The sequence below is a fragment of the Aotus nancymaae genome, unplaced genomic scaffold (assembly GCF_030222135.1).
Source record: "Aotus nancymaae isolate 86718 unplaced genomic scaffold, 86718_ANA_hifiasm-v0.15.2.pri h1tg000019l, whole genome shotgun sequence".
Classification (NCBI taxonomy): domain Eukaryota; kingdom Metazoa; phylum Chordata; class Mammalia; order Primates; family Aotidae; genus Aotus; species Aotus nancymaae.
In genome coordinates, this window is record NW_026988431.1 from 33,264,018 (window position 1) to 33,281,999 (window position 17,982).

The window sequence follows — 17,982 nt, forward strand, 5'->3', positions numbered from 1 at the left end:
TGATTCACATAGAGCCCAGGGGATTGGTTTGACGAGGTGTGCCATTTTACAGAGCCCACGAAAAGACTGGCATTTCCACCATTGTCTTTAATTATGCAAATGCAGCTTCTACCTGGCAGTTGCCATGACACCAGCACACTTGGTTTTACCTGGATGGTGACATGACACCCGCACATGTAGTGACAAAGAAAAGGGAGTGGGTACTGCAATATTGGGTGGACCTGGCTCTTAGCCACCTGCATTTACATATGCATATCTATGCTTGCAGCCTGACTTTCCAGGCTGTTTTCTGTTAGACCTGGTTTGGGGGTTGCTTTTTATTAAAGGAAAATTCCACTAAGCCTTTCTAGCTGCCTAAAAATAATTTCTTAATAACTCCTGTATTACTGGGATTATAGGTGTGAGCCACAATGCCTAGTCCAAGGTCAGCTTTTTATCAGCTTCCAGGAAATGTTATTAAAAGCCTTTCTTTTTCGATGAAGACAGATGTCTGACGCTTTAAAAATGATTTTTTTACCCTCAACACTCTCGTTTTTATCAAATGTAAGTTTCTGAAAATGTAAGTTTTTCTTTTGTTGTTGTTTTGTTTTGTTTTGCTTTTTTTAGACAGAGTCTCACTCTGTCCCCCAAGCTGGAGTACAGTTGTGTGATCTTGGCTCACTGCAACCTCCCCCTCCCAGGTTCAAGAGCATCTCCTGCCTCAGCATCCCAAGTAGCTGGGACTATAGGCGTGTGCCACCACGCTTGGCTAATTTTTGTATTTTTTTTTTTTAGTAGAGATGGGTTTCACTACATTGGCCAGGCTGGTCTCAAACTCTTGACCTCAAGTGATCCATCCACCCCCACCTCCCAGAATGCTGAGATTACAGGCATAAGCCACTACACCCAGCATGAAAATGTAAGATTTTGAGTAAATGTAAAATACTCAAAAGACTCATAGTCCTCTTCACCCAGCTCCCCAATAATTGAGGAATTGACTAGAATAAACAGTTTCGTTATTTTAGTTCAGATGACCATAGATTTGCTGTCCAAAAAGCTAGCTGCCTCCCACCCTCAGCCAGGCAGTACTAGTTGTATGGCCCAGAGACAACAGCAGTAGCCCATTCTCCAGCAGTCACCCACCCTAGACATGTCTTTTTACTTGAGCATGCCTACAGAACCAATACCAGCAAGTGCTCAGATGACTTAGTCCATTTCGTGTTGTTTATACCTGAGGCTGGGTAATTTATAAAGAAAAGAGGTTTATTTGGCTCACAATTCTGCAGACTCTACAAGGAGCATGGTGCCAGCATCTGCTTCTGATGAGGGCCCGAGGCTGTTTCCACTCATGGCAGAAGGCAAATGTAGCTGGTATGTGCATTTCACATGGTGAGAGAGAAAGCAAGAGAGAGCACAGAGGAGGAACTAGGCTCTTTCCAACATCCAGTTCTCATGGGAGCTAAGAGTGAAAATTCATTCATTCCCCTGAGAATGGCATTAGGCCATTCACTGAAATCTGCCCCTGTGATCTGAACACCTCTCACCTGGCCTCACCCTCAACATTGGGGATCAAATTTCAACATGAGACTTGGTGGGGCCAAACAAACCACACCCAAACTGTAGCATCAGGGCACTCCAGATTACCAAGTCTTTACGTCACTCACTGAACGTTAACTCTGGGATTTCATGGAAAAAAACATGAGAATGATTGAGAGAAAAACAGAGGTGCTGGATTTGGTTTGTATCTGCATGTAACAAAACCACTGACAAGAATGAAATTTCAAAACTTTATTCTTTTAATTCATTGAGTAAAAACAATACTCCAGGAAAATGAGCCAAGCAACAAATAGCCTGTGACTGGCCCCAAAGACTCACACATACGCCATACCTGGATGTGACAAGCACAGGCCCTGGGAGGTCTGCTGTGGTCTGGACATGTGTCTTCCATAGCAGTGCTTAAGACCCTGGAGGAGGTGTGGGGGCTCTTTTCGGCACTGCAGCTCCTGCCCACCTCTCCCCTACCACCGGTCGTTTAGTTACCGGAAAAAAAACGACTAGTCTATTAATATTCCAAACATAGTAGCCATAATTAAAATATGTGTCCACTTTAGCAGCTGGGCCTGGGTCCTCTTCCCTTTTCAGCTTTATTTCCCAGCATGAAGGGAGAAGTTGTACAATCCTAGAGCAGACTTGCTCCTGAGAACAGACAGGGAGAAAAACCGAGCCCAGTCATGAGTAGGATCTGGATAAAGATGTCTAAGGATTAGGACCTCAGCCCACATGCAGGCTTAGCCTGTGGCTCAGGGGAATGAACATACTGTACTGGAAGTCTGCCCTGATTATTCCGTGACCTTGGGCAGAATTATGCATGGAATCCATGCAAAGGCATTGTATCAGACCCAAATTATCTGGCCCACCTGCTCCCCACGCCTTGAGCCACTTATGCAATTGAGACACAGCTGCTACTACGAACACCTCATCTCCTAACACCACCAGCTGTCCCAGCCTTCACTAGGATGAGATCCAATCCCTGGCAGGGCCTCCATCGTTCTTGCTGAAGCAGGAGTTGCAGCAGGTCTGGCCACAAGCCTTGGCTGATCATATCCACAAACCTCTGGGCATTCCCACCACTGCCTAAGGCAGGCGAAGCACCATTGCACAGGATCTGGGTTCCTCTGTGGCTGCCTGGAGAAGCTGATGATACAAGCTGGAAGTGGAGTGAGTGCATCCTGGGCAGGACTTCAACCCGTGAGAGACAGAAAGCAGGAAAGAGATAAACTCCTCTCCCTAATGAAACTACCCCAGTGCTCAGTAGTTCCAGACCAAAAGGATGCATTTTTTGATGGGGTTATGGTCAGCCTAGTTAATGCGCCATCTTTCATTTGCTTCCCCACCTTTCCTGCCTCACCTCCCTTTTCCTCTCACTTTTGCTGCCCTGGGATTGTACCTTCCCCCAATAAAGTGTTTGTTAGGATATATACTTTGCCACTTGGCACAGGCTGTTTCCTAAGGAACCCAGGCTAAGACAATCCCCTCTCCTACTCTATTCTGCACTAGTCCCCCACAGGAAAACCTTCAATGTTTCTACTAAGTATCTCCTTGTTTGTATATGTATTTGCAAAATTTTTTGTGCATGCATATATTTTTAATGTATGTAGGAATTACTGTGTTATACACTTTATTCCTCATTCTTTCTTTTTCAATCATCCCAATGTTTTAAAGATCCATACGTGTTGCTGTGTGAACACTGGGTCCAGGTGCTGCCTGGTACTTCATGGCAAGCACTCAGCACATCTTCCCTACCCACTCCCCAGTGATGAACATCAAGATTGCTTCTGAATCCCACACCTCAAACAATGCTATTCAGCTTAAATGTTATTTGAAACTCTTGGCCATGTGCAGTGGCTCATGCCTGTAATCCCAGCACTTTGGAAGGCTGAGGTGGCCAGGAGTTCACGACAAGCCTGGCTAACATGGCAAAAATCCATCTCTACTAAAAATACAAAAATTAGCCAGGTGTTGTTGTGCATGCCTATAATCCCAGCTACTTGGGAGGCTGAGGCAGGAGAATCTCTTGAACCCAGGAGATGGAGGCTGCAGTGAGCTGAGATCACCCTACTGCACTCCAGCCTGGGTGACTGAAAATAAAAAAAAAAGAAAGAAACTCTCATTCCACCTGGTGTCAGAAATTAAGCCATGGGCAGTTCCATTTCATATCAGTAAATTCAGAAATTTCTCAGGTAAGTACTGTTTCTTGCCACCCACCCCAATACACCCTTTTGTTGGAGTTACCTTGCAGTTATAAGGGACTTGCCTAATGCCAGTGCACTGTAGGAGGATTACCTGTCTACTCTGGCATCTTCAGGGACATACACATCTGGTGGTATCAGACTATTATCCATACAGATGGTTACTACATTCTTTCCAGGCTAACTGCAAGGTCCATAGGATCTTCCAGCTTAAAAAAAAATTTTTTTGTTTTGTTTTTTTGAGATGGAGTCTCGGTGTTTCCCAGGCTGGAGTACAGTGGTATGATCTCAGCTTACTGCAACCTCTGCGTCTTGAGTTCAAGTGATTCTCCTGCCTCAGCCTTCCAAGTAGCTGGGATTACAGGCATGCACCACCACACCCAGCTAATTTTTTTTGTATTTTTAATAGAGACGGGGTTTTGCTGTGTTGGCTCCTGACCTTAGGTGATCCACCCACCTTGGCCTCCCAAAGGACTGGGATTACAGGTGTGAACCACTGTGCTTGGCCTTTTAAAAACTTTTTTTTTTAATTTTTGTATTTTTAAGAGCAGTTCTAAGTTCAGAGCAAAATTGAGAGGAAGGTGCAGAGATTTTCTATATACACCCTACTCACATACATGCATAGCCTCCTGGATTATCAACATCTTCCTCCAGAATGTTATATTTGTTACAATTAATGAATTTACATTGATGCATCATAATCATCTAAATAATTTATATTAAGGTTCACTTGGTATTGTACAGTTTTATGAGTTTTGACAAATGTATAATGACATGTATCTACCATTGTAGATTCATACAGAATTGCATCTGCATGGAACTGCAATGAACTTCTCCATCATCCATCACCATCTTCAGCAAGGTATGGATCTCAGCCTGGTGGTAGAATGTGAAGGTGAGGACCTCATCCAGGTTTCTTCTTTCCTTGGGTGCTCTGCCTCAGCCCTAGATGCTGTTCCTTATATCTGCTGTAATTGTATTCTTCAGAGTTTTCTTTTCCCTTTGCTAGATAATAACCTCTTACACATAATACATTTTTAATTATTAAATTATTTTTATTATTAAAATGTCCTTGTTTAAATTATTGTGTGGTTTCTGTATCTTGAGTAAACCCTGACCAATACATAGATATACCAATTTGTACTTCTACCTGCAATGTGTGAGAGTTCCAGTTCCTCCACAGTTAGTTATTTTAAAGCCTTTGTCTACCAACCACAACATCAGGTTGATCTGTGTGTCTTCTTCTATAGTCTGTTTTTTCTCTTATCAGAATGATATTTTCATGCCTCTTCACAAGTCTACTTATTTTTTCTATATGTAGACATTGTATGTAAGAGGGATAGAGACTCTAGATGATGTAATTTACCTCACAGAGTGTTCCCTCTTTCTTCTGTTAAGCAGATGGGGGTAAGGAATGATCACATCAGTCCAGTGAAGGATTGAAGTGGGTTGGGACTGAGTTTTGGTTTTTGGAATCTGTCTATCTCCAGTTTATCTCTGGTTTACCCCTATGCATGGCATGTGGATTTTGGGTGAGTGCCTTGCCGGGTTTCTGGATCCTCAGCCATGAAAGACTATGAGATTCAGCTCTGCTTTTCAGAGGTTCCCAGTCCAGCTTCCAGATTCTGTCTCCATGGAGCTTCAAGATCTGGCCAATGTCTTGAGGTGGGAGCTGGCTCTGTGTTTGGAGAAGGCCCTTCCTTCTTGGGAAACTTTTGTTTTCTAAGCATTGTGGGACTGTAGAATATTTCTTTTTCTTTTTGAGAGAGAGTCTTGCTCTGTCGCTCAGGCTGGAGTGCAGTGGTACGATGTAGGCTTACTGCAACCTCTACCTCCTGGGTTCAAGGGATTCTCCTGTCTCAGCCTCCTGAGTAGCTGGGACTACAGGTGTGCTACCACACCCAGCTAATTTTTTGTATTTTTAGTAGAAATGGGGTTTCACCATGTTAGCCAGGATGGTCTCGATCTCCTGATCTCGTGATCTGCCCATCTTGGCCTCCCAAAATGCTGGGATTACAGGCATGAGCCACTGTGCTTGGCCAAATATTTCAGCCTTTTGTTTTTTTGAGACAGGGTCTTGCTCTGTTGCCCAGGCTGGAGTGCAGTGGCACAGTCAGAGCTCACTGCAGCCTTGACCTCCCCAGCCCAAGTGATTCTCTTGTCTCAGCCTCCTGAGTAGCTAGGACCACAGGTGCACACCACCACGTCTGGCTAAGTTTTATTTTTTTCTTTGTAGAGATGGAGTCTCCCTGTGTTGCCCAGGTTGGTTTTGAACTCCTGAGCTCAAGTGATCCTCCCGCCTCAGCCTCCCAAAGTGCTGGGATTACAGGCATGAGTCACTGCATCCAGCCCTATTCTGCTTTTAGATGCATTCCTAGGTGCAGAACTCAGCAAATGTCAGGTTCAGAAAATTGGTGGTGTGTTTAAAGGTCCCATGTTCTAATTCGTCATTCTAGCACCTGTGACCACTAAAAGCTTTGCTGGTTTCCCTTTCTTCCATTACATACAGGTCCTCCTGCTATGCAAACTTGATCATTAGCAAGTGCCCCAAACTGACAAATGTCCCGGGGATGGTGGAACAGCTGGGAGCCTCGTCTCATTTTGTTGCAGTAGGAGTGTTAGCCTGCCACAGCCTATTAAATCCTATCTAGAAAAGGAAATCGCCTAGGCTTTTGAAACTCAAAACTTTCCTCTTTAAACTGTTGTCTCTAGCATGTGTTTCAGTATTTTAGATTTGACTTTTTTTTTTCCTTGACAAATTTCTGCTACACTATCACTACCTGGAGGCTCTAGGCGTCAAAATACGGAACAATGTTTTTCAAACTGTAGGTTACAATCCATTAATGGGGCACAAAATTGATTTAGTAGGTCATGCTAACATTAACTTTTGTTTCGTGTGTGTGTGTGTTTGTGTGTGTGTGTGTGTTCTGGTTTGCAGTATAAAACCTATTTCTTCCTATAGATTGCAGCCCACAATGTTTAAAAGCCACTGGACTTTAGTTTAAATGGAGTAAGAGCCAAGGGGAGAAAAACAAACATTATCAGAAGCAAACATATGAGCTGAGTATGGACAACTTTTGGAGAAGTTTGGCTGTTAATGGGAAGGAGATTGATTGGAAGCTGCTTTTCTGGCCCCAGATAGCAAGAGTGAGCCCGTGTGAGGAATGAACTGTAAGTAGCAGAGAAGAAAACCTTATGAGGCCTACTTGCTAATGAGGCTGGAGGAGGTGGTGGGTGTGAAGGGCTGTGTTTTAGTCCATACCCCTCCGCTGCTATAATACAATAACATAGACTGGGTGATTTACAAAGAAAAGAGATTTATTTGGCTCACAGTTCTGGAGGCTGGGAAGTTGAAGAGCATGGCATTGGCATCTCGTGAGGGCCCTCCCACGGCAGAAGGCAGAAGCTAGGGTGAGACAGAGAGAAAATTAGACCAAATTTATCTTCTATCAGGAACCCACTCCCCGTGATACTAACCCATTCCCACAACAATGGTATTAATCAATTCATGAGGGCAGAGCCTTCATGACCTAATCACCTCTGAAAGGCCCCACCTCTAGCAATTGATTTCAACTTCAGTTTTGGAAGCGACATTCAAACCACAGCAGGGCAGCAGGGAGGGCTAAAGATGAGACGTGATTGGACCTGGACTGGTAAAGTCCATGAAAACTCTGAAAGCAGAGTATAAGTTCTTGCCATTACGTCATGGGCAGCCCAGGGGAAGACAGGCCTTGTACTTAGCACAGAAGGGTCAGCTGAGGGGATGAATAAGCATGGGTGGTGCGGGCAAAGTTCTTTTGCTAGCCCATGGTTGGTGCCTCAGGGTCACCGAAAGATCTAATTCCAGCCGCAGGCCTGTAACTAGAATGAACACTGGTCTCCTATTCACCTTCTCCCTGCTCCACAACACCAAACACACACAACTGACCTGCCCATCAAAGCCACCTGGCATGGGAGAAGAGTATAGGCTTTGTGGCAGAAGAGCCTGACTCTCATTGTACCAGCTGTGTGAGATGGGGCTCACAGTCTCCTTCTATCTAAGACAGGGTTCAGATGACCTTCAGCACAGGATCGCTGGGAGGTGGGCAGAACCATCACTATGTCTGGTGTCAGGCACGCTGTGAGGGCTCAGAAACTCACAGCTACTTTTACCCTTACAGAAAACACTGAAGCTGGGAGTTCTTTTTTTTTTTTTTAAGACAGAGTTTCACTCTTGTTTCCCAGGCTGGAGTGCAATGGTGCGATCTCGGCCCACTGCAACCTCTGTCTCCTGGGTTCAAGCAATTCTCCTGCCTCAGCCTCCCAAGCAGATGGGATTACAGACATGTGCCACCATGCCAGGCTAATTTTCTATTTTTAGTAGAGGTGGGGTTTCGCCATGTTGGTCAGGCTGGTCTCAAACTCCTGACTTCTGGTGATCCACCCACCTTGGCCTCCCAAAGTGCTGGGATTACAGGCGCGAGCCACCGCGCCTGGCCTGAAGTTGGGAGTTCAGAGGAAAGCTGGGCCACAATGACCTGGTTGACTTCCAGCCCCAAGGTCCCAGCCTCCAGGTTTGCTGCTGAGCCAGGCCCTAGTTTGGATCGGCTCTGAGGCATGGCACTCAGCAAGCCTCAGGGCAGAGAGGCAAGTGCAGGATGTGCTGCAGTGGATGAAATGTGTTTGTTTTTCCTGCTCTGGGTCAGCACAGTGGCTCTGACCTTAGCCAGAAATTGGCTCCTGGCCCTGTGGCTGGCCTTGGACCTCTGTGCATTAAATTTCGGCCTGAGCCCTGCCTGGGTTTTTGGCTAGGAGTCTGGCCTTCTGCCATGCCTCAGACACACCTGATCAGTCAGGCAGATCTGCCAGGGATTTTGGAGACTTCAGCTCAATCATGCTTCTGCGTGTAAGATTTTTTCCTTGCCTTCTCAGCCTAGCTAATTGTTATTTGTCCCTCCCAGATGTGGCTCAGCCATCAGCTCTCACAGAAGTCCTTCCCTTGGCATTCGCTTCCTCCCCATATTGGGTCAGGTGCCCTTCCTCTGGTATCCTACAGGCCCTTTGCTTCTCTTTTCCACACCACTTGCCCCTCAGTTGACACTCAGCTTGCTTGAAGGCAGGTCTCTGCCCCGGCGCCCGGTACTCAGTAGATGCTCTGGCAGTGTTTACTGGATGAATGAAGCTTTTCTGCTCAGTGGCTCTGTTTTCTAAGCCCCCATTTGCCAGCAACTGAGCCACAACTGTATTTCAAGGTTCAAAGAGCAGAGGAGGCAGCTCAAATGGAACAGCCCATCCCCAATCACAATCTGCAAGATTTTTTTTTTTTTTTTTTTGAGAGAGAGTTTTGCTCTGTTACTGAGGCTGGAGTGCAGTGATGCGATCTCGGCTCACTGCAACCTCTGCCTTCCCAGTTCAAGCAATTCTCCCTGCCTCAGCCTCCCGAGTATCTGGGATTACAGGCATCTGCCACCGTGCCTGGCTAATTTTTCTATTTTTTTTTTTTTTTTTAGTAGAGACGAGATTTCACCATGTTGACCAGGCTGGTCTTGAACTTCTGACCTCAGGTGATCAGCCCGCCTCGGCCTCCCAAAGTGCCACAACCTGCAAGATTTAATCTCACCATTAGAGAATCCCAGGTAGGTCAAGCACTGTGTCTCACATTTGTAATCCCAGCACTTTGGGAGCCCCAGGTAGGTGGATCGCTTGAGTCCCAGGAGTTTGAGACCAGCCTCGGCAACATGGCGAAACCCTATCTCTACAAAAATACAAAAATTAGCCAGACATGGTGTGCACATGTAGTAGTAGTCCCAGCTACTCAGGGGGCTGAGGAAAGAAGATATCTTGAGCCTGGGAGGTCGAGGCTGTAGTGAGCTATGATCACATCACTGCATTACAGTGTGGGTGACAGAGCCAGACCCTATCCCAAAAAAAAAAAAAAAAAAAAAAAAAAAAAGAGAGAGAATCAGAGAAACCCAGGTACCTGGGTATGACTATAAGCTGTTTAAGTTCCATTTCCGAGAAGAGGTTTATTATAGATATGTGTATGAAAGCAGTATACAGACACTGCTTTGACTCTTGTGTAGATGTTGTCTCAGCTCAAGCTGAGGGCAATGGGTCAGGGTCCTGTGCCAGTCAGGGCACAAGAGAGGACATCTCTTAACATGGGGAACCCATGAGGGGGCGACAGACCACCAGGATGCACAGATCCCTGCCCACCTTCCCAAGTTCTATGGTAAATGGAGGGGGTTGAGGGAGTCAGGTTCTGGGGCAAGACTAGCCAGTCGAAGTAAACTACTGTCCCTCAAGCCTTCTCCCCAACCAGGTCTTTTACTCCCTACTGCTAAGGAAAGATACTCTTGATGGCACCCAGCCTGCTGTCCCCTTCCCTGGGGACTCTTGGAGTCTACAGGGCCTTTGGAGCAGCAGTGGGAATGGAGGCACAGGGGGTGCACAGCAGCTCTCTTCAAATGGCTGCATGGGTGGCTGGGATGCCAACAGAAGCCTGCATGGGATTGAGAGCCTCAGCATGGCAGGCAGGGTCAGCAGTGCTGTGAGGCTCCCTTAGGCCTGGGGCAAACCTGGGAAGGGAGTGGGTTCTCTGGACATGTAAAGCTGGTTCTAAGTCAGTGAGGTCCACCCACAGAAAGAATGTCCTCAGAAATGATGCTGACAATCAAAACCACAATGGGATGCCACTTCGCCCCCAATAGGATGGCTATAATGAAAAAAGACACACAATTACAAGCGTTTGCAAGGATGTGGAGATATTGGAGCCCTCATGCGTTGTTGGTGGGAATGTAAAATGGTGCAACTGCTTTGGAAAACGGTTTGGCAGTTCCTTCGAAAGTTAAAGATAGAGTTAACATATGATCCAGCAATTCCACTCTTAAGTATATACCCAAGGGAAAGAAGAACATATGTTCATATACAAAGACTTGTACATGAATATTCATAGCAGCTTTATTCACAGTAGCCCCAAAACAGAAACCTATATATTCATCAAGTGATGCACAGATAAACAAAAGGTATAGACATACAGTGAAATATTACTCAGCCACAGAAAGGAATAAAGTACTGCTATATGTTACATCATGAATAGATCATTAAACATTGTTTACTGAAAGAAGCTAGTCACAAAAGGCCACATGTTGTATGATTCCATTTATAGAAAATGTCCTGAATAGGCAAAGAGATTGAAAGTAGATTAGTGGTTCCCAGAGGCAGGGGGAGGGGTGAATGAGGAGTGACTGCTAATGGGCAGTTTATTTTGCGGGGTTGAGGGGGAAGGGGGAGTGGGGAGGAGGGGGAAAGTTTGTTTTTTGCAGGGACGGGACACCCTGGGGAGTAGGAAGTGGTGAAAATGTTCTGGAATTAGCTCATGGTTATGGTTGCACAACTTGGTGAATATGCTAAACACCACTGAATTGTACACTTCTTTTTTTTTTTTTTTTTTTTTAAGATAGAGTCTCATTCTGTTGCCCAGGCTAGAGCGCGATCTCGGCTCACTGCAACCTCTGCCTCCCGGGTTCAAGTGATTCTCCTGCCTCAGCCTCCCGAGTAGCTGGGATTACAGCCACGTGTCACCCCGCCGGGCTGATTTTTTCACAGAGATGGGGTTTCACCCTGTTGCCCAGGCTGGTCTTGAACTCCTGACCTCAGGCGATTCACCCGCCTCCGCCTCCCAAAGTGTAAGGATTACAGGCGTGAGCCACCGCTTCCAGCTTGAATAGTACACTTCAAAAGGTGGAATTTTATGGTGTTGAATTATATCTTGATTTTTTTAACGGGGGAAAATGACGCCGCTGGAGAGAGTTAGCGGAACTGAAACAATGAAATGGTGCACGCTTGTCGCCAGTCCCCGTCGCATCCATCCCAACGAAGTTTGGGCCCTGGAACGGTGCACCAAGAAAGCCTAGGGGAAGAGACGCTGGGGCAGGATCGGGAAGAAAGACGTCTCCGGATTCGAAGGGAATGCGGCTAAGGTGGCGGCGGAGGCTCGCCTAGGACTGGAGAGCGTCCGTAGGCTCAGAAGTTGGCCGGGCCGGAGCGGAGATTTAAAGGTTGGAGCGCAGAGGCTCTTAAAGAGGCCGGGGCGAATTCCCATTCAGCGTCCACCTTAAAGCCAGCTCCCGGGCGCCACAGGTCGGACTCGGGTAAGTGCGCGGGGCCGCGGGGGAGGCGGCGGCGCCGACCCCAGCCCCTGGTTCGCTCGCGCGCCCTGCCGGGCCCAGGGGATTCGGCATGGGTGGGCTGGATTTCGCAGGCCGTGCGTCCTCGGGGCCGGGGTGCACGCGGCGGCAACGGGGTCCGGGCACCCGGCCCGGGCTCCCCAGCCGCGGCGCTCTATTTTTAGCAGGCGCTGTGGCAATATAAGGAATGCGCGGAGCGCCAGGCGCTCGGGGCGCACGCTGGCGGCGCGGTCGCTTTAAGGAGGCGCCGGGGCGGGGACGGACTGGAGCGGCCGGCTGGCGAGGAGCCTTCAGTCCGGCGGCCGCGGGGCCCGGCGGCCGCGGCGCTGCCTCCTCACCGGCGCAGGCTAGCAGGGGGCGGCCTGAGTGCCGGAGCCGAGCCGGGGCCGGAGCGCGCGGTGAGTGGTCCGGCGGCCTTGGAGGGGAGGGGGTCCGGCCGCGCCGCCTCCCCCAGCCGTCGCTTTGTTCCGGGGCGGGAGGTGTGGCCCTCCGGACTCCGCCGCGCTCTCCGCTTGCGGGGTGCGCTGTGGGAACGGCTGTGCGTGGCGTTTTGCCCCCATCGCGGGCTCCAGCGTAACGGTGTGCGTCCGGGAAATCGGCCACGACAGAGACCCCAGTGGGGAGGGCCTGCGCGCGCCGCTCAAAGAGACCCTTTCATGGTAATCACCCTTGGGTTCCTTGGCTGCCTCAGCGAGAAACCGGCGGGTATAGATGGGCGGCAGGACGGGGTGGGAGGAGTGGGGAGCTCTTTCTCTACCTCCCCTCCTTAAGATGGCGTTAACGGGAGGAGGAATCCGCCAGGGAGTTGACAAATTCATCTGAATAATAAAACGCAGCCTCTTCATAAACAACCCTTCACGGCTCCCGGAGGTTTGGGGAGCTGGAGCTGTGGTCACAACGAGGGCCTGGGCTCATACACTGAACTGACCTGGCTGGGGCGTCAGACAGGGTGCCAGTCCTGCCCCGTGGGGAAGGCAGGAGCACAGAGTGACAAGCCAGTGTGGTAAGTGCTGAGATCTGGTAAGCCCACGGGTTGTGGGAGCCCCTAGGGGTCCCTACTCCAGAGTGGGAGGTGAGGGAAAGCCCCATAGATGTCTGGCCACAGGATGGACACTGGACACCCAGCTAGACTCTGGCTGGAGCTGAGGTCTGTTCTGGCCTGGGACAAAGTGGAGTCTGGAGAGGCGGACAAAGGCCATCAAGACCACTGGGGCCTTGATCATAGAGCTCTGGCATTGCCCCTTCTCCCCAGTGGCCCCTGATGGTGTGAAACCTCCCTGGCCTTGCTCCTCCAGGACCCACTCTGCCCTGGACCTGACCAGAGAGGGTGGCTGACAAGACTCAGAATCGTGGCCTCCAGAGGTTTTTCTGGCAGCAGGAGTAAGATGGAGATATGAATTAAGAGCTCTGAAGCTCCGCTGTAATAACAGCAACCAAGAGGGCTTACAAAGACCAGGCACTTGAAGTGGATTTGCTCATCATTTGACAAGACACCTCCAGAAAGATTTTGTTTATTATAAAGGATGGAGGACCTGGGGTAAGAGAAAGAGCCAACAGCTTGCCCAAGATCATATCCGAAGTCCGTGCTTTTGGCCACGTGGCTGTCCTGGGTTTGGGAAGGCTTTGGTGCAGCCTGTGTTAGAGTTTTATAATATATGGTTTTATAATCATTCACTATAGACATTCACTGGTGGGTTGAAGTGTGAGGCAGTGAGCTGTGAGTATTAATAACTGACTCGTGTCAGAAGCTTAGCAGTGAACAAAGCACTTTCTCGGTTATAGTTCTTAGAGCTTCTCCTGCTTCTTTTCCCAGAGAAGAAACTTGAGCTGCTAACATTTTGTAAACCTCCTAATTTCCTGTAAATCACATGTCCCTGCTGACTGAGGCTGAAAATGTTTGGGGCAATGATTTTCACCCTTGGGTCTGTTCACACTGCCCAGCAGTCAGTTAGCTTCTCTCTGTGTAGTTCGTCCTTTTTCTGCCAGGGTGGAAGGCATGGGGCTTTCATGCTCTGGGGTTTTTGAGGTCTGCCAGCCTCTGGGGAGGGAGGTGTTGAGCAAGCCTCGTGCTCTGGTGGAAACTGACCCCCCAGATGTGACCTCGGCATTTCCTAAAGGCAGGGGGTAGGAATAGTCAAGGCCCTCTGGTGAAGCAAGCCATTGTCTCCAGCGCTGTCAGCTTTGCTCCTCTGTAAGACAATTGCTAGTTTCCACCTCTATTTTCACCTACATAAGACATCTTGTGACAGTTTAACTTTTATGTTATTATTAGCTCTAGCTACTGGTATTTCACATCTGAGCTACTTATAAAGTGACAAGTTCAGCCAGGGCAACATAGTGAAACTCCATCCCTACAAAAATTAGCCTGGCCTGGTGGCATACACCTGTAGTCCTAGCTACTCTGGAGGCTGAGGCAGGAGGATTGCTTGAGCCCAGGAGGCAGAGGTTGCAGTGAGCCATGATCACGCCGCTGCACTCCAGCCTGGGTGACAGAGCAAGACCTTGTCTCAAAAAAAAAAAAAAAAGTAACAAGTTAGTTACCCATGGGGTTGGTTTGGTTCCTGAGCTCTAGTGATCACCTGGAATCAGGAATGACTGTTGATCTCTGATAAATTAGCCTCCTAGGATGACTGGTCCTAACCTCAGTCAGAATCACATGTTGACCAGCCTCCTGGATCTAGTGAGTTCTCAGGGACACGTGGTCTCCATAATATATTTCTTATCTGATTTAATCATTGTAATCTGTTCTGCCAATGAAATGTGCCCATACAGAGTGCATCTCCCTGAAAGCAATTGAAAACATACCTGCTCAGGAACATTGTATGGTTTGTACAAGCATACTCACGTGAACTGAATGGGAACCCATCCTTGTATGATGCTGGAATGTTCTTAAGTGTCCAGAGGGTGTTGCTTTGAGTTCCAGAGGCTCTGCATCTGCCAGGCCCTGGGCAGTCATAAAAGGTACAGTCATCTTTATCTGGAGATGGGGAAAAAGAAAGAAGCTGGAGGAGTTCCCTGAGACCTGGGACACCTGACAGGTACCCATTGTCTAGGGACAGAGCAGAGAATTCAGGCTTTGAGAGGAATTTTGTTGCCGGACTCTGAGGCCCTGCCAGCCCTCCTAAGTCTTGGCTCATGCCTCTGAGCCCTGTAGTACCGCATCAGTGGGGATGCTTTTGGCTGCAAGTAACAAAACCCAAATAACAATAAGATTAAGCAGAGCTCAGGTCTCCCAAAGATGCTCTCTGCCCTTGTAAGATCTCTGTACACAGGAATGGGATATCAGTGCCACTTCCAGCAAGTTCCTGCATGGGACAGGTAACCACAGAGGCTGAGGGTCTGGAGTTCAGAGTTACAGGTTTTGTCTTCTTGAGTCATAGCCTCTTTCATATGCTGATGAGAAGCCCCGGAAACACTGATGTACAAAGTTGGACATATAATTCAGGGGATTCATGGATCTCTAAAAACCAGCCCTGGATCCCAGCTTACCTGTCTCTGGTCTGAAGGCACGTGACTTCCCTGATGTTCATGGCGGACCTATTCTGTGAGCCCATTGTGCAGCCAAGTCAGCATGCCACTCCATTGCGGTCTGAGAGGGCAGAGATGGGGGCCACATCTAGAGTGGGACAGCTACCATTGCCCAGCCTGTGAGTTGAAGACTATGCAGTCAGCCAGTGGGTCTGACAAAGAGGTCAGTGCTGGTGCTTTCTCATGCTACAGCAGAGGTGATGACGTTCAGGCCGAGGTGGAGACCACGCTGCACTCGCCACGCATTCCATGGCGCCCCATCTCTTGTTCTCTAGTAGCATTCCCGCTACCTGTGTGATGCAGCTGGTTCCACCTATTTCCAGAGACCCCACCCTGGCCCTCCTTGCCCTTGCCCGCACCACTCAGCCCCTAGGGCTGTTTAGTCGGCCAGCGTGATCTAAGACAGCTTTCTGCAAGCATTCCTCTTGTAGGAGTCATGAAGCAGCAATGTGTGTTTTGCTTCTTTTTGTTGTTGTTATGTTAAAAAATATTTTTTATATTCTAGTCCAATCCATATTGTTTTTTTTTTTGGTTATATATTATATATACAAATACATTTTTTTGTATTTTGCTTCTTAACGTCCCTGTTATTGTCCTTAATATTCTTAGTAGCTTCACTAGGTGGGGCCTGCTGCATGACAATGTGGGTCATCACTGGGTGCTGAGGTGACATTCTGAGTCTCAGAGGTTCATGGTCCTGGTATCAGGCTACCTTGAGGGATAAAACAATATGACTTACATATGGGTTGTGTTGCTAGTGAGATTTTGGAGAGTCCCAAGAATGAATTTGGCTGTGCAGCGTGTAGCGGCCAGACAAAGGAAGGTGGGTGGAGAGTTGGGAGCTCTGGTTCCGGCCTCGGTGTCTATCTATAGGGCCTTGTCTGGGTCCTGTGCTGCACAGGCCCAGGCTCCATCTGTGACTTCTCTGCCCAGTCCTCATCGTCGTCATGGGGATTAGATAAAATGCACAAATGAAAATATGCTTGGGAGGCCAGAAAGGGCCAGAAGAATGAAGAGCCTTACCAGTATTCAAGCAACCTTCAGAGGACAGAATCCTAGACCCAGAAGGAGCCCCCTGAGTGCATTAAGTTGAGTCACACCCAGTAGAGCACATTTCTCATAGTGGTGAGGAAGATGATTTTAGGTGCAATACAGTGTCTTTCATTTTAATAGTTACATACTGGTTTATTTAAATGTATTATAAAAATACAGACATCACAACAAATGGGTTTTTTTAATGGGTATTTTGCTCAGATTAAGGCTAGTGAAATATTTTAAGTTAAAAAATATAGCAAAATTTTTAAACATGGTGGTTTTCAGATTAAGGTAGTCATAGTATAATAGTAGACAAATATGGCCCAAATGTGAGTGACTCCTTGAGGAAAGGCTGGGAAACTTTCAGCAGGAGAGTTCTTCCCTGCCTGACAGCCCATTAGGGGTGTGTCTTTGACCCCACCTGGACCCTTCTAGAGACACAATGTTTGCTACCCTTTGAGTCAGTCCACTGCATTTGGGGATTCTCTCATTCTTGGGAAGTTCGGTCCCTTCTCCCCTTAACCTGTCCCACTAGGTGTGTCCCACATGAACCTTTGGCAGTCCTACTTTTCTCCAGCATGAGCAGCTTTACTTTCTTCCACTGCTCTTCAAGTGTCATGGTTTAAAAACGGCCCCTCCGTATGTCTGTCCTTTCTTCCATCTACCCACCCGTCCATTCATTGATCCATCTCTCCATCCATCTTTCCTTCAGCAAAGACTTGTGGGCTGGACCCTTTACCGTATACTTTATATTCGCTATCTCTAAGCCTCAAACAATTTTGTTAGATGCGGTTAACCTTTTATAGATGTGGAAACCGAGGCTTAAGGAGGTTAAGTAGGTCACCCACAGTCATAACCTGAGAAGCAGAGTCGGGAAGGAGTCTGGCCATGGTCTGTCTCTTCCTAAAGCACATGCTCCTTCTGTTACACTGTGCTGTTCCCAGCACTGGATGACCAAAAATGCAATCCCTTCTCTCCTGGTGCTTAGGGGACATATCCCATGGAGGTGTGTGGCTCTACATAATCAGTGTGCAGTGGGCAAAGACCTCACAGGGAGTGAGGGTGGAGCAGCCTGTGCACAAAGCCGCAGGGGTACAGAAGACGCTGGCTGGCAAACAGAGGCAGTGAGTGCCTAGCTGGCAGGAGTCTTCCCTGACTGTCATCAATCTTTAAGTCACAAATGAACCCCTAAATCATTTGTGCCCTTTTTTTTTTTAATTTTGAAAAAGAAAAACGTAAAGGATAATATAACAAATACCAGGTACCCATTACCCAAAATGAACAGGTGTGACCATTTTGTCTGCACTCGAGCCTTTTCACAGTAGGGCTGGACTTAGAACCAGACCCCTCATTCTTTGGCCTGGCCAGTTTGGGCCCAACCTCAGCCTGCAGTGGGCTTTTGGGAGTGTTGCTCCTGAGTTTTCATATATTGACTCTCTCTGGGGGCTTCCTGTCCTCAGTTAATGTGATGACTTTGCCAATGGGCCTCCCTGGACTGAAGAGCCTTTTGCTGCTTCTGACAC

At 48.0% G+C, this 17,982-nt stretch overlaps 1 protein-coding gene across 4 annotated transcripts in view; it reads left to right on the forward strand.

The window, feature by feature from the left end:
- Positions 1 to 11,446: 11,446 nt before the first annotated feature.
- MRAS (muscle RAS oncogene homolog) overlaps positions 11,447 to 17,982 on the forward strand; it is a 54,887-nt gene continuing 48,351 nt past the window's right edge. Inside the window, exon 1 of one of the 4 annotated variants that reach the window (XM_012451124.3) lies at positions 11,447 to 11,860. The gene's annotated coding sequence lies outside the window, so the exon portion shown is untranslated. Of the gene's footprint in view, positions 11,861 to 12,278; positions 12,295 to 12,468; positions 12,556 to 12,880; positions 12,900 to 17,982 lie in introns of those variants that run through there. The other 3 variants (XM_012451125.2, XM_012451126.2, XM_012451127.2) reach the window with 3 other exon arrangements.